This window comes from Choristoneura fumiferana, chromosome 24 (assembly GCF_025370935.1).
Source record: "Choristoneura fumiferana chromosome 24, NRCan_CFum_1, whole genome shotgun sequence".
Lineage (NCBI taxonomy): Eukaryota > Metazoa > Arthropoda > Insecta > Lepidoptera > Tortricidae > Choristoneura > Choristoneura fumiferana.
This window is the reverse complement of record NC_133495.1, coordinates 9,460,402-9,475,781: the sequence shown is the minus strand read 5'-3', so window position 1 is coordinate 9,475,781 and position 15,380 is coordinate 9,460,402. Positions and strand designations below refer to the sequence as shown.

Below are 15,380 nucleotides of genomic sequence, written 5' to 3'. Positions count from 1 at the left end.
AGGCAATCAGGTGTAAACAGCCAAGAACAAAGAAGTTTCTACATACTTATATTTTTTTATAATTTTTAGTTTATATAAAACTTAAAATCAATCAAAACAAATCAATGAAACTAAATATTTATAATTATATCAGCAATGCATGAAAAATAAAAGGTACCTAGTAAGTGAACAATGTTTCCAGTGTTGTTATTTCATGTCCTCGCAATCGAAGTGAAAAGCAGTGTAAAACTCGAGCATTAAACCCATTTTCCCCTCGACGTGTCTATCCACCCTCGCCGTATAGTTTATAGGCTAAGTTTACTTGATAATTATACGTAGGTAGTTTATGAGGAAATAGCAGCCTTAGTTATAAAATATAGGTACATAAACTTGCCAAATTCCGTAAAAATATACAAAATCCTTAGAAAAACATTTCTCGGTTAATATGGGTAGTATGATTTTTTTCGTAACGGCTACGGAAACCTATCCTGGGCGTGTCCGACGCGCTCTTGGCCGATTTTCCGTAATAAAGATCTCACTTAATCTTTTCATTAGTCTTTTGTATGGTGTGAAAAGGACTCCAAATCGTAAACCGAGAATAAAACCAGAATTGCAAACGTCAGCCATTTTAACGATTGCTCTCGTCAATTGCCCGGCTCTCTGGTGCGGTACGCTGAGTTCCAGAACTCGTGGCAAACTCGCTCAACAACTGGTGAAGTGAGTATGGAGGTTCACTAATGCCTAAACAAAAAAGTATTTTACAAAGCAAACAAAGTATTTGACGACCGAATGACCAAGTGGTTAGAGAACCTGACTACGAAGCTGGAGGTCCTGGATTGGATCCCGGCCAGCGCAGATATTTGTATGAATAATACGAATGTTTCGCTTACTATGTCTGGTGTACAATAAAGAGTCTTTGTATTGTATTGTATTGTATTGTTTGATCTCGGGTCTTGGATGTTAAATATGTATTCATACGTATGTATGTTTATTCGTTGCCTAGTATCCATAGCCCAAGCTTTGCTTAGTTTGGCACTAGGTCAATTGGTGTCAAGTGTATCATATAAAAATAAAAAAAACAACGGCCTAACTTATTTAAATTCCACTTTAATAATTAATCAATAAGCAATCCTGTTAATCACACTTGCAAGCTACCAAGATACAGGCTCAGCCAATTTTAGTCTCATAGATAAACCGCATAAACTGTAACAAGAAAGTGTACTTTGCTAAATAAACTACATATATTTTACTAGCTTTTGCCCGCGACTTCGTCCGCGTGGAATAATAACTTTGGAAAGTATTTAATTTATTTAGGGTACCTATTCTGCCAATAATAGCACATAGAAACTTCTACGGTTTACTGAAAATAACCTATTTTAATACATTGCTTTATATCTAAACTAATTTTTTTTGTTCTTCCATTCTTTGGTAAAACATAAGTAGGTATTCTACCCTGCCAACACAAAAGGACTAATTCTTCATAGTGAGCTCTTGACATCTTACGTCCTGTATTGTAAGTTAGGAGGGTAGGATTATAATTAAGACGGCATTCTTACTAAGCATTGCTACACATATTTCTATACTTATAGTAAATTTGTTTGGAATTCCTTACGAACTTTCATCCCCATATTTTCAAGTAGGTATGAAAAATGTCGAAATTTGAAAAGAGCCGGAACAAATATTTTTTAGGGTTCCGTACCTCAAAAGGAAAAAAATCGAGTTGAAATTAAAACCCTAAACTCAAAAAAAGTTATAGGGTACTTTCGGCTGTCCTAGAAACTTGAAATTTTGTATAAAGGAAGCTCTTATAGCAAAGTTTATTCCCTTTATAGCAAAATAAGTAAGAAAAATCTGAAAATCATAATTTTTCATGTCTGACTGTCTATGTTAATAAGCCATGTAAAATGATCCCACATTGCGTACATTTTGCTTATGAGCTTGGCTCTGCTAACACTTGATATTCATAAATACCTATGCACGGAACCCTTGACGCGCGAGTTCGAGTCGATTTTAACCGGTTTTAAGAAGAAAAAGAATTTAAAAAAACGCTCGAACAATTATTTATCTCTTATCACGTGCCCAAATACCAAGTTTCATAAAGAAACATCGATTTATCGTCGATAATGACGACCTTCCATATGAGCTTTCATCCCCTATTTCATCCCCTCACAGGTCGAATTTTCAAAAAAGCTAAAAACACACCGACTTATTTCTTATTAAGTGCCTAAATGCCAAGTTTCATGGTTTTATTTCCAACAGCGACGAACTTCCACCATATAAACTTTCACCCCCTATTTCAACCCCTTAAAGCCTTTTTTTCGCGATAAAAGATAGCCTATGTTCTTTCCCATGGTCTATTCTATCTCTGTACCAAATTTCATCCAAATCGGTTCAGCGGTTTTTGCGTGAAAGCGTAACAGACAGACAGACAGACAGACAGAGTTACTTTCGCATTTATAATATTAGTATGGATTTTTCAGTCATTATACAAACATGATAATTTAATCAAATAACTGCAGCCTTATTGTCAAACGCAATCAGAATCACGATCGTTTTCGCGACCTTCTTTCTGTCACACAGTCTAGAATAAGGGGAGAAAGAGAATGATTCATATTATTGAAACTTTCCGTATCTTAAATTTAGAGTTCCCATAATAATTATAATATTTTGTGAAAATTACCAGAAACTTCCGAGAACTTTTCCAACTTTTTGGAAACTTTCCGCAACTTACACATCTGTAAATAGAGAATATCTAGGCAATGATCTGCCGTCAGAATGTAGTACTCGCACAAATCATAACAGTTCTTTTAATGTCTTAAATATCTGTTAAATTTCCGTAGGATGTCATAACATGTTTTTTTTTTGTAAATATATCTCTATCGATGATACTATTGATGTAAATATCATGTTATTTTATTACAAATAAATATGTCATGATCCATCATGGCGACAAACTATAAAGAGAACTGTATCACTACCATGAGTTTACAGTGACCGTACTCGATAGCGACGGCGTAAATTATTTGTATGGAGAATTGTACAGTGCCCTTAGTGTAAGTTTTCGGTTATAAAATACGTCTCGATCGCGTTCGCGTTAAAATCTCATTTTTTATTGAAACGCGAACATCGCAAACGTTCCGCTAGAGGCGCTGTTCGTGTTTCCATATAAATTGAGATTTTAACGCGAACGCGATGGAGACGTATTTTGTAACCGAAAACTTACACTAGGGGCACTGTTGAGGCGTCAATCTCGATGCAAGGGTGCGTGTTGAAGATCAGGAGATGATTAAAAATTGACTCCAACTTTACAGTATATAATAAAAAAAAATTACATAAAAAGTACATAGGTGTGATAGGTGCGACGTCGTAAAGCCGAGTGAGGCGCTCGGTGTTTGTCGCATGCCCGAGCGCTTTGCTTGCAGTTTATACGGCGTTAACATGCTCCCCCCTTGGGAACGGAAGTTTCCAAAATCGGCAGTGGGCAGAGTCGATTAAAGGCTCTTCGTAGAGTCCCGGAGGTGGTGTACACATCGGCGACGCGTGGCACGCCGTCGGAGCCAGGGTGCAGGCCGGTGACGCGGCCGAGCAGCCAGCGGTTGGGGGCAGGCGGTCGTCCTTGACAACCACCATCTCGCCAAGTTTGAGGCGCCGGCCATCCTTGTGCCATTTTTGTCTCTTCTGGAGTTCTGAAATGTACTCTTTATAGTATCTACTCCAGAAATGAGTCTTTAACTGCTGCGTCCTCATGTATCGTGAAACGGAGACTGTTGAGTCGTTGACCTGAGGCGATGGCAACATCATCAGAGTTCGTCCGATCAAAAAATGAGCTGGAGTTAGGGGAACTAAATCTCTGGGGTCTGATGATAAAGGCGTCAGAGGCCGAGAATTGAGGATTGATTCGATTTGGACGAGTAATGTATTCATTTCCTCGTATGTTAAATTTGCAAGGGCCAATACTCTCTTCAAATGATGCTTAATCGATTTCACGGAACCCTCGGCTAAACCGTTAAAATGGGGGCTGTAAGCTGGTGAAAACTTAAAATTTATGGAGTTCTCCGACGCATATTTACTTATTTCCAGCGAAGATGATTTTAATAAACGAGCGAGTTCATTAGAAGTCCCTACGAAATTAGAAGCATTGTCCGAGAAAATGTTGGCAGGTTTGCCTCTGCGGGCAATGAATCTGTTCAAGGCGGCAATGAAAGCCTGTGAACTTAACTCGGTAACAAGCTCGATGTGAACTGCCCTTACAGCCAAGCATACAAATACGCATACGTAGGATTTAATCAACTGACATCCTCTTCCCTTTCTGTTCGCTATCAAAATAGGACCGGCATAATCAACAGCTGTATTAATAAAAGGATAGTCAATGTGAACACGTTGTTCAGGTAGATTACCCATAATGGGCTGTACACTTTTACCTGCGAATCGACAGCAAGTTACACAACTGTGAACGGTTTTTCGAGCAAGATTGCGTCCACCAATAGGCCAATATTTATGTCGTATTGTGGCAAGTAAAAGCTGCGGACCCGCGTGAAGCAGTAGTTTGTGATAATACTCAAATAAAAGTTTAGTGACATGATGAGATGCGTGCAGTATAATGGGGTGTTTTGTGTCATAGTCATAGTTAGAATTAGATAATCGACCACCCACTCTTATTAAATTGTCTGTATGTAAAAAAGGATTTACATTTATTAATTTATTTTTTAAGGGCAACTGATTATTATTTTTAAGTACATTGTATTCATTTTTAAACATTTCTTTTTGCACGATTAAACATAATGAATTAACTGATAAATTTAACTCTGAAATTTTTAAATAGTTCGTAAATTTGTTGTTTGGATAACGACAGTTAAAGATAAATCTATGAACATAAGCTAATATTCGACGTAATTTTTCGAAGCTAGAATATTTAGTCACAAAAGTATTCATCTCTTCCAATTGTACTTGTTCTGTTAATGAGACGTGGCATACAATTTTAGTTTCTGGTAAGTTGTCAACTTTATGAGTTGGTTTTTTAGGCCAATGTTCTTTATTTAATAATAAATAATCAGGTCCAAACCACCAAATATTTGACTGGTTTAATTGTGAAGGTATAAACCCTCTAGACCCGATATCGGCGGGATTTAATTCAGTTGGCACATAGTGCCATGAGCTAGGATCCGTATTTTCCGTTATTTCGTTGATGCGGTTTAAAACAAAAGATTTTAAAGTTAATTTCGGTGAATTAATCCAACCGAGTACTATGGTGGAATCGCACCAGTAATAACAGCTATCAATATTTAAGCGCAAGGCTGTTTTTACCTTGTCAACTAGACGAGCTGATAAAAGGGCTCCACATAGCTCCAACCGTGGGATTGTCGTAGGCTTAGGTGGGGCCACTTTGCTTTTGGCCATAATTAAATGTACAGAGACCTCTCCATTCTGTGAAATCGAACGAATATAGATGCATGCTGAATATGCCTGAATAGATGCATCGCTAAAAGCATGAATTTCTATTTTTATGGGTGATAGGCATAAAACGCGTCGTGGGATTATAATATTATTTAATTCGTGCAAATGTTTTACGAAATTTGCCCAATCTGACTGAAATTCAGAAGATAAAGGTTCGTCCCATGACACTTTCGTTGCCCACAACCTTTGTAAAATTATTTTAGCTTGTAAAACAATAGGGTTTATTAATCCTAGTGGATCAAAGATCTTTGCGATTGTCGATAAAATATTGCGTTTGCTAATCGGGTTAGGAAACGTATTAACGTCAACTGAAAATGTTAAATTATCCTCTGTACTGGACCAAAGCAAACCTAAGGTTTTAGAATATTCATTTTTATTTATTTTAAGCAATTCATCACTAGAATTTTGACCTTGAATCTGATTAAGTAGGTAAGAATTATTGGAACGCCATTTACGTAAATGAAACTGACCGCTGTGAAGTACATTTGTAAGTGTGTTACATATTTGAATTAATCTATCTTCAGAATCATGACCTGAAATCAGGTCATCTATGTCAAAATCATGTAAGATAGCACTAGCTACTTCACTGTCAGCGCATTCTTTGCCTAACTGTACCAGACACCTGGTCGCGAGATAGGGGGCGGAAGCAGTTCCGTAGGTAACTGTGTTTAATTTATGTGTTTTTAATTCTTCTGTGGGGTTAAAACGCCACAGTATTTGTTGCAAATTGCGCTGTGAATCATGTATTAAACACAGCCTATAAAATTTATCTATATCTGCACTCACTACGTATCTATGCTGACGAAATCTAATTAATATGCTAATGAGGTCGTCTTGAACTGTTGGACCTACATGTTGAATATTGTTTAATGACAAACCGGAAGTCGTCACAGCTGATCCGTCGAATACAGCACGGAGCTTAGTCGTGAGACTCATTTCTCGCAACACTCCGTGATGAGGGAGAATGTAAGAGGTTTCCTCACGATTAAAGTACTTATTTTCGGTCATATGACCTAGTTTAATGTACTCCGACATAAAGTCACAATATTTATTTTTAAAGTTAGGATCGCGTTTAAACCTGCGCTCTAAACATAAAAATCGACTTAAAGCCTGTTCATAAGAATCTCCTAATACCCCTGGAGATTCCTTCAATGGCATTTTTACTATAATACGCCCGTCTGACTGACGGGTTGTGTTCAGTGTAAAATGACGTTCGCATGCATTGTCATCTTTAGATAAAATGTTATGATCTGGAGCTCGAACTGTTTCAAGCTCAAAAAATTGATTTAATTGATTTTGAAGCTCATTATCAGCGGTATTTTGTAAAAAATTGCAATGGACTGTAGTATTATTATTATTACCTTTGCATGACAGAACCGTACCCGACACTAAATAACCAAATTTACTCTTATTTAGAGACGGTTTATTTTTACCTAATGAAATTCTATGTGTACCTAAAACACTCCAAAATATTTCAGCACCCAACAACAAATCTATTTCTGATGGCAAATGGAATGTTGGGTCAGCTAAGAAAATATTAGGAGGAATATTTAGTGATGCACAGTCAACCTTTCGAACTGGTAAAAGTTGCGTAATCTGAGGTACAATGAAGCAATTTATGTCAACTACGTATTTGTCATGACGAGAAGATATAGCTACATCACACCGTTTTGTGATGCGTGACGACTGACAATTTAATCCTTCAACAGAAGTTGAAGTTGAATATGCAGGTAAATTAAGCTTGGAATATAATTTCTCTGTCATCAAGCAACAAGTACTACCGTTGTCCAACAGTGCGCGCACAGTGATTTTGTTACCATCGCGATCAGCGACGTCGACGAGTGCCGTAGACAACAGCACGCTGCTGTGATCAGCGGTGGTAGACGACAGAGCGATATTGTCATTTGGTTGGTCATCATCAGTGTGCTCGCCCCGCTCGGCGGCGGAGGCAGTCAGTACGGTGCTTGTGCCTGGAGCGCCAGAGCTGTCAGCCCTGGCATGAGACGATTGGTCGTCCGTATGTAATAGTGAATTGTGCCACTTTGAGCACTGTAAGCACGGACCTAGCCGACACTTTTTGTCTGGATGCCTAGGTCGTAAACAATTGAGACATAAATTTAAACTGTTTGCCTTTTGCAGACGTGTTTCTACAGTTAAAGATTTAAATATAGGACACTGATAAACGGCATGTTTATTATTACACAGAGCGCATGAACGTGAAAACGAAGGCGGGGTTAGCTGATTTGCGACAAAGGTTTTAGGTCGAACATGACTAACATCGCTATGACGACGCCTTTGCTGCGCCTGTGACTCTGCCATGGTTTCCAATAAATCAGCACGATTTTTCAGGAATCCTTGAAACTCGTTCAGTGTAGGAATATCTTTAATGGTGTTTCGGTGTTCCTCCCATTCACGTCTAGTCAAAGGATCCAACTTATTAGAAATCATGTAGATCACAAGCACGTCCCAATGATCGGTAGGCAACTTCAGCGTAGCGAGAGCTCTGAGGTTTTTATTAACAATGTCTATAATATTTCTGAGAGCTCGCGCAGACTCTTTGATCACGGGTTCAATATTAAAAATGGCTTGGATATGATTGTTTATCAGTAATCTATTATTATTATAACGATCGCATAACAGCGACCATGCAACCTCATAGTTATCCGCTGAAAAGTCTAAGGAGCGGATAATTAAAGCAGCACTATCGGTTAAGGCTGCGCGCAAATAATGAAATTTATGAATCGTGGGTATTGAATTATTCGAATGAATTAATGACGCATAGGTATCATGGAACTCGAGCCAATCTTGATAGCGACCAGAAAAACTTGGCAGTTGGATAGTGGGTAACTTTAAGCTTGGCCCACCTGTAAGGACAGCCCTCGAACCTGACTCCGCCGACTGGAGGCTGTCGGCGCCGCCCGCAGCGCCGCTGTGCCTGTCCAACACCTCTCGAGCGCCGGCGACGGCCGCGTAGTACTGATCTTCAAATTCCTTACGTTCTTTAAACTGGTCGTCTGGAATTTCAGACAGACGTTCTATGTCAGACTGCGTGCTGTCGAAATATGCATAAAGTTCCTCGAATTTAGACAAACGAATATTAATTTCTTTGAGTTGTAGGTTACTAAGTGATTCGCAACTTAGAACGACTTCTAAATATGATTTGAATTGCGTAAGCTTGGATTTATACGAAGCTCGCACTCTAATTAAGCCTTTGAGATCCATTATATACTTAGTGCCAAGAATGAAAATGCAAGTAATAGGTACTTCGCGAAAAGATATGCAAGTGAAGCGATAGTTAAATCAAATAATATAATATTATAAATGCAAAAAGTAGGCAAAATGCGAGGAAACAAGTAAACATGCGCCGGGTCGCCTTTTGTTCTCAAGGCGGAGGAATGCGCGCTGGCCGCTGTGCATGCGCAGACACCGTGCACGACTCTGAGAAGCGCTCGCTTACAGCCACGCAAGAAGCCTGACACAGTACGACACTGTGCTGCGTTGCTGGAAAGCACCGTAAATCGTCTTTTAAGCACAGAAATTAAATAAAATATTAGCCACTTGCAGATGAAACCTAAACACGAATCAAATGGAAATTGATTGATAGGCAATTAGATTTTGTACTTATACAATTAAGCACTAGAAATTTGTTACGACTAGTTACGTGAAATTACCTTAAATTTTGGTAAAATGTTACAAAGAAGAACTAATGAATAGTGAATTTAATTATTATATTTCTCTTAATAAATTTCGTTAGGTACCTAATTAAAGGTTGTACCTAAACGATTGAAGTTGGGACATTCCAAAGGTAAATGATTTTACCAATGTAGGTACTCGTATCTATTGACGAATGACTTTAATGATGAGAATGACTAGGAAATCAATTATGTTAAACGTTAAATGCAACTGGGAATGGACACAAAGTGAAAAATCGGAACGAACTCACAATTAGTTATGCCTTCCTCGGTGCTCACGTAGGTATTGTAATAATGATTGCAGACGACGACTGCTTGATGATGAACTAATTAATTCTTCTTGTTGTAAATTTCTTGCTCGTAGGTGGGCCCTTTGGGGTACTTCACTCCTGCAAATAGGCACTTTCTGCTTACGAATCACCCTTCGTTAATTAACTTCTTGACGACCGTTTGTGCCACGCAGTTAAACTAGGCCTGATCTGAGTATGAACACTTGCAAATCCGCTGCTTGTAGTCTGCGTGGTTTATGAAATTTTAATTGGTGTTGCACAGTTGGGCCTGATCTGAGTACAATACTTGCAAATCCGCCACGTATCGCCTGCGCTGTCCTTTGATCTCGCTGTTTGCACACTGCTTGATCGCTAATTGACCTCCTTCGGTGGTCGCTGGGTATAAATCCGGTATCGTGAGGCCAAATGTTGAGGCGTCAATCTCGATGCAAGGGTGCGTGTTGAAGATCAGGAGATGATTAAAAAATTGACTCCAACTTTACAGTATATAATAAAAAAAAATTTACATAAAAAGTACATAGGTGTGATAGGTGCGACGTCGTAAAGCCGAGTGAGGCGCTCGGTGTTTGTCGCATGCCCGAGCGCTTTGCTTGCAGTTTATACGGCGTTAACAGGCACAGCGCCTCTACAAATAATTTACGCCGTCGCTATCGAGTACGGTCACTAAACTCATGGTAGTGGTACTGCATGATGTTGTCATGGCGGTTTGTTTACGATTTGTGTTAATGTCGCCCCCTGCTAAGAGTTTTGCGTAATTATTACCTAGTATTAGTCCAATGGTACCGCCGCAAGGTTTAAGGCCTTCTTCAAATCCGTCTGAAACCTTTTAAAACCGCGTTAAAACCCTCGAGTGGAAGGAGAGCGTTAAAGCCTATTTAAGTGATAATTCAGCCAAAAGAGCAATAAACTGGACACTCACATAAAACTAGGATGTTGGTAATTACCCATCTGCCTGGAGGAGGGTTATGTTTTTCGACCGTAATGTATATACCTATGTGTGTCTATTTCTTTGATCCTCTCTGTAGCCTAAACGGCTGAACGGTTTTATACGTATGAGGAGTCATACAATTTCTCAAAACTGTCGGAGTGACATTGAGGATAATGATATTTCAAAATACCGTACGTGAATAAAAATAGGGAGTTTTTTTTTATTGTTAAACAATATCGGTAGGAAATGAACACTAATCATCATCATCATCCCAGCCTATTTACGTCCCACTGCTGGGCACAGGCCTCCTCTCAGAACAAGAGGGCTTGGGCCATAGTTCCCACCCAGTGCGGATTGGGAACTTCGCACGCACCATTGAATCGCTACGCAGGTTTATACAGGTTTCCTCACGATGTTTTCCTTCACCGCAAAGCTCGTGATAAATTTCAAATGTAATTCCGCACATGAATTTCGAAAAACTCAGAGGTGCGAGCCGGGGGTTCGAACCCACGACCCTCTGCTTGAGAGGCGATAGGTCAAACCACTAGGCCACCACGGCTACTAAGGAGATAGAGATAAACTCTCGAAATAATAAACGCTGGGCTTAGAGTCAGGTAATTTAGTATGTAGGTAGCTGGACGTCTGGAATAACACATTAGCTACTTTTATCCCGATATTCCCACGGGATAGGGATAAAATCTGGAAGTAACAACCACTGGGTTTAGAGTCTTGAAATTTCGGGCAATTGTTCTTAGCACAACCTCAATGAAGACCACTATATCAATTTTGGGAATTCCCAATTTTTAGACGACCAGATGGCCTAGTGGTTAGAGAACCTGACTACGAAGCTTGAGGTCCCCGGTTCGATTCCCGTGTCGGGGCAGATATTTTTATGAAAAATACGAATGTTTGTTCTCGGGTCTTGGGTGTTTAATATGTATTTAAGTATGTATCTATCTATATAATTATATTTATCCGTTGCTCAGTCCCATAACACAAGCTTTGCTAAGCTTACTTTGGGACTAGGTTAATTGGTGTGAATTGTCCCGTGATATTTATTTATTTATTTTGTTATTTCCCGGAATTTCAATTGTAACTACCAGATTGAATAGTTTATTCGATATACATCTCGCATGCTTAGTAATGAACGGTCTTAACTCAAAAATCATGATTTTGGCAAATCGAGTTTAAAGTTTAACCCCCTTATTCATAAACGACAATCAAACCTATTTTAGTTAAAATGACGCTAAAATTCGTTTGTCCTTATCTGTCACTTCAACATTTGTATTTGTTAGAAAGGGACAAAGCATTTGTTAGTTAACATAGGCTTGTTAAGTTTTATGAATAAGGGGGTTAGTTTTTATATTTCCTTACGTTGTAAAGAATCTCTACTTGCACTTTTTACTTTTAAAACAATTTTTTTTTATATATTTAATAATATTCTGTTACTTTGTTTTCCAATTTATAATTTATAAGAAGCTAATTAAACTTTGTGCTCGACGCTTTTATACATAGCAATGGCTAACTCAATCTAGTTTAAGGATTAAAGGTAAGTCCTGCTCTCTGCACTGAATAATATAGTTGAGGGTTCCGTTACGCTAGTAATTAAGTTTATTGACAAAGAGAAACATTTTCTTTAAGCTTTTTGCAGATGGTAAGACCGAGGTCAAAGATATTTTTACACTTTACTACCTTGTCGCTGTCACTTTATGTTGAACTTTTATGTAATAATATAATTGTCAGAATTCATACATAAAGTGTAAAGATATCTTTGATGTCGACTGTACTTGGTGCGATGGCGTACAATATGTGTAGAGTAAAAAAACATCATCATTATCAAGATTGGTTTTTTGGAATCTTTTTGTATTTTTTATTTCAATTCCAAATTTTTTTGTTACTTTTACGGTCATCCCGTAAAACCCATATCGAAAATACAAACTGGAATATTGACACGTATCCAGCGGGGGTGTAGTGGTATAGCACGTGGCACGGAATGCCGAGGACCTGGGTTCGATTCCCAGCGCTGGTCCTATTTTTCTGGTTTTTCTATGCATCTATATTTCAGTTTGTATTTTCGATATCGTCATTCTCTTTACTACGACTACCGGACAGCCTAGTACTCGTATATAGTTAGAGAACCTGACTACGGAGCTTGAGGTCCTGGTAACGGTAGGCCAATGGATTTGTTCCTAGATGCATTGTTTCGCAGACTAACGTTTCGCAACGCAACCTTTAGCAGGATATTTAGTTAGCCTATTAGTCAGTAAGCTGAACAACTATTAACAGAAATTTCGTTTAGCCTATTAATCACAACACATTTTGCTCGTTTGCTCGAATAACTTTTCGTTTTCGCATTTGTGTTTATTTTTTAGTCAAAACAAACCATGACGTGACGCAGCAGTTTGGTTTTGACACTCGCCGGCCGCTGCCGCGGCAAGCTCACTTAGCTCGCTCGACTCGTGCTTTGTTGGTCGCTATTCTACCTAACACAGGAGTGTTCGGTAAAAAGGCGTAATTATACTTGGCGAAACAACAGGTCACCAGGTGCCGTCCACTATTAGTGAAAAAAGTCAATTGAATGAGGGCTAACGCGAATGAATTCGCCGCTAGAGGCGCTAGTGTAGCGTGAGGTCTCTGAAATGTCAAATTTGTTAGTTTTTGGGTGAGCTACGCGGGTTTATTTATAATAAGAATTTTGTTGTGAATATTTTGCATAACCTGAAATTAATTATGGCAATTATGCGTTAAGGGGCAATGAATGTCTGTGTTTTGAGACAGTTTTGTCTTTCGGAAACTTTTGTCCTCCCTTTTTTTTCCGAACAAAACGGGACTTAGCAACACTGTGGTTGCTGGATATTTTTATGGTACGGTTTTAAGGTGTTTTAAATATGATTTTAATCTAAACTTTGAAAGCCACACTTAAAAACCTCACGCAACAGTGCGCCATCTAGTGAGACAAAAAACGATAGCCCTCATTGGAATTCTATTGGAGCGGCCAGGATCGTCTCCGCAGGACGGAACTCTTCAACAGTTTAATGGCATCAAACTGAAACTAATAGAAGTCAAACTAATCACTTAAGCCGTATTCCAGAGGACAGTAATTACATTAAAAGACAAGAACTAAGTACGCCGTTTCAAGCGGTTCTCGCCCTTAACGAGAGCCTGCGGTACCCCACAAAAATGCAATTTCCCGCCCGCGAGCAGTAATAAGTTTAACAACATTAGGTCCAAATGGGGACTGTAACAGCTTCCAAATTGCAGCGCAGATTACTTGAGAATTGTGTTAAGTATTATGAGCTAATTTCAGGAAGGTATTAATACTGACTGTGGCGTTCTGTGCGAATTTATTTTTACCGAACGAAAAAGCCAAAGGAACTGCTGTCATACAGGACTGAGGTTATTCTCGAGACGTAGAGAGTTTATCGTGTTTTCATTGATTTCCGTTAACATTAACAGACGGGTCAGTTCATTACTAAAATACCTTACCTGGTTAACTTTATGAACTAATTTGACGAACGGATAGCCAAGTGGATAGAGAACCTGACTGTGAAGCTTTAGGTTCCAAGTTCGATCCCCGGTCGGGGCAGATATTTGCATGAATAATAAGAATGTTTGTTCTCGGGTCTTGGACGTTTAATAATTATGTATGTAGTGTGGTCAGTATGAAGTTCAACAGGTGTCCATTGCGGTATAGGGGAGCATGCAGCCAGTATAATGGGGACGGTTCACTAATATGTTGCATAAAATCGAATCTCATAATTTCGTTTTCTCATAACAACCTTGAGCAGAAACATCATATCACCGAATTACTTTTTGGGCTCCACAGAAAACCAGCGTTACTGCACATAATGTGCGGCAACACATGCTGAGTGGAGACCCTTTTTGGTATCCTGCCGTGTCACCAAGTAACATAGTTTTAGTGCTAGTTTTAGTCTTAGTTTTAGGTGGTACTTATGGAGCCAAAATAAACCTTTCTTTCTTTCGCATATATTTTTTCTCATACTATCATTACTCATAATTTTGTAAAGAAGAATATTAACATCACATAATATCGATGAGAATAATATTTGTATGTTCGAATAGTTACTACGCAGAAAGATATAATATCTCATAATATTACTTTGCATAAGAATAATAAAAAGCAAAATAATAATTATACTAAACATTCCTTGCAATTCAATTGTGGTTATTATTTAGGCAGCTGGAATTGCCCATACATTATTGTATGATAGTTGTATAGGTACTTAAGATTATAGATTTATTAAACTTGATTCATCATTAGCAATTCGGCTATAGTTAGAGAGAACTAAATAAAGAAACAAAATACTTACATTTATTCACAACATAAGACACAACAATATTATTATGTGTCATTACGGTTCGGTACGGTACGGTTACACTGGCTCAGTATGTTCGTCTTTAAATTTAATAATAACAAGTCGCTTTTGAGTCAAAATCTAAACCCCTCGGCTTAATTTAAATTCATAATCGTAATTTATAATGATGTTAATCTTAAGTAAAGCGCGATGAGGCATTTTATGAGCCCGTTTAGATTTCAACTATAAGTCCAAGGTTATAGGTCCGTTTTAAAATAGGGTATAATTTTATTGATCACCTAATAAATACATTTTTGGTGACCTAATAAATAATATTTGTTCCTAAAATAGTAGATCTGTCACCTAAATTGAATCACTAAATAATATTAAAACGGTTACCTAAATATTATTTAAAAATTACTTACTTGGAAATAAAATTCAATCAATTTGATCATCAAATAATTATATTGGTTTCCAAAATAATAAATGTGTCACTAAAACTGAATCACCAAACAATATAGTCATGGCTACCTAAAAATTAATTATAATCACTGGAAAATAATATTGATCATCAAATAATTGAACTGAAATTAGACGATATGACATAAATGATAATAATAATAATTTGTTCTCACAAATTACACCAATTGACCCAGGCCCAAACTAAGCAAAGCTTTACACACACCATTGAGTTGCTCCGCAGGTTTGTGCAGGTTTCCTC

General features: G+C 38.1%; 1 pseudogene; it reads right to left on the bottom strand.

Annotated features, from left to right (window-relative positions):
• Positions 1 to 3,307: 3,307 nt before the first annotated feature.
• On the bottom strand, positions 3,308 to 9,806 carry LOC141441672 (uncharacterized; annotated as a pseudogene).
• Between the last annotated feature and the right edge of the window lie 5,574 nt (positions 9,807 to 15,380).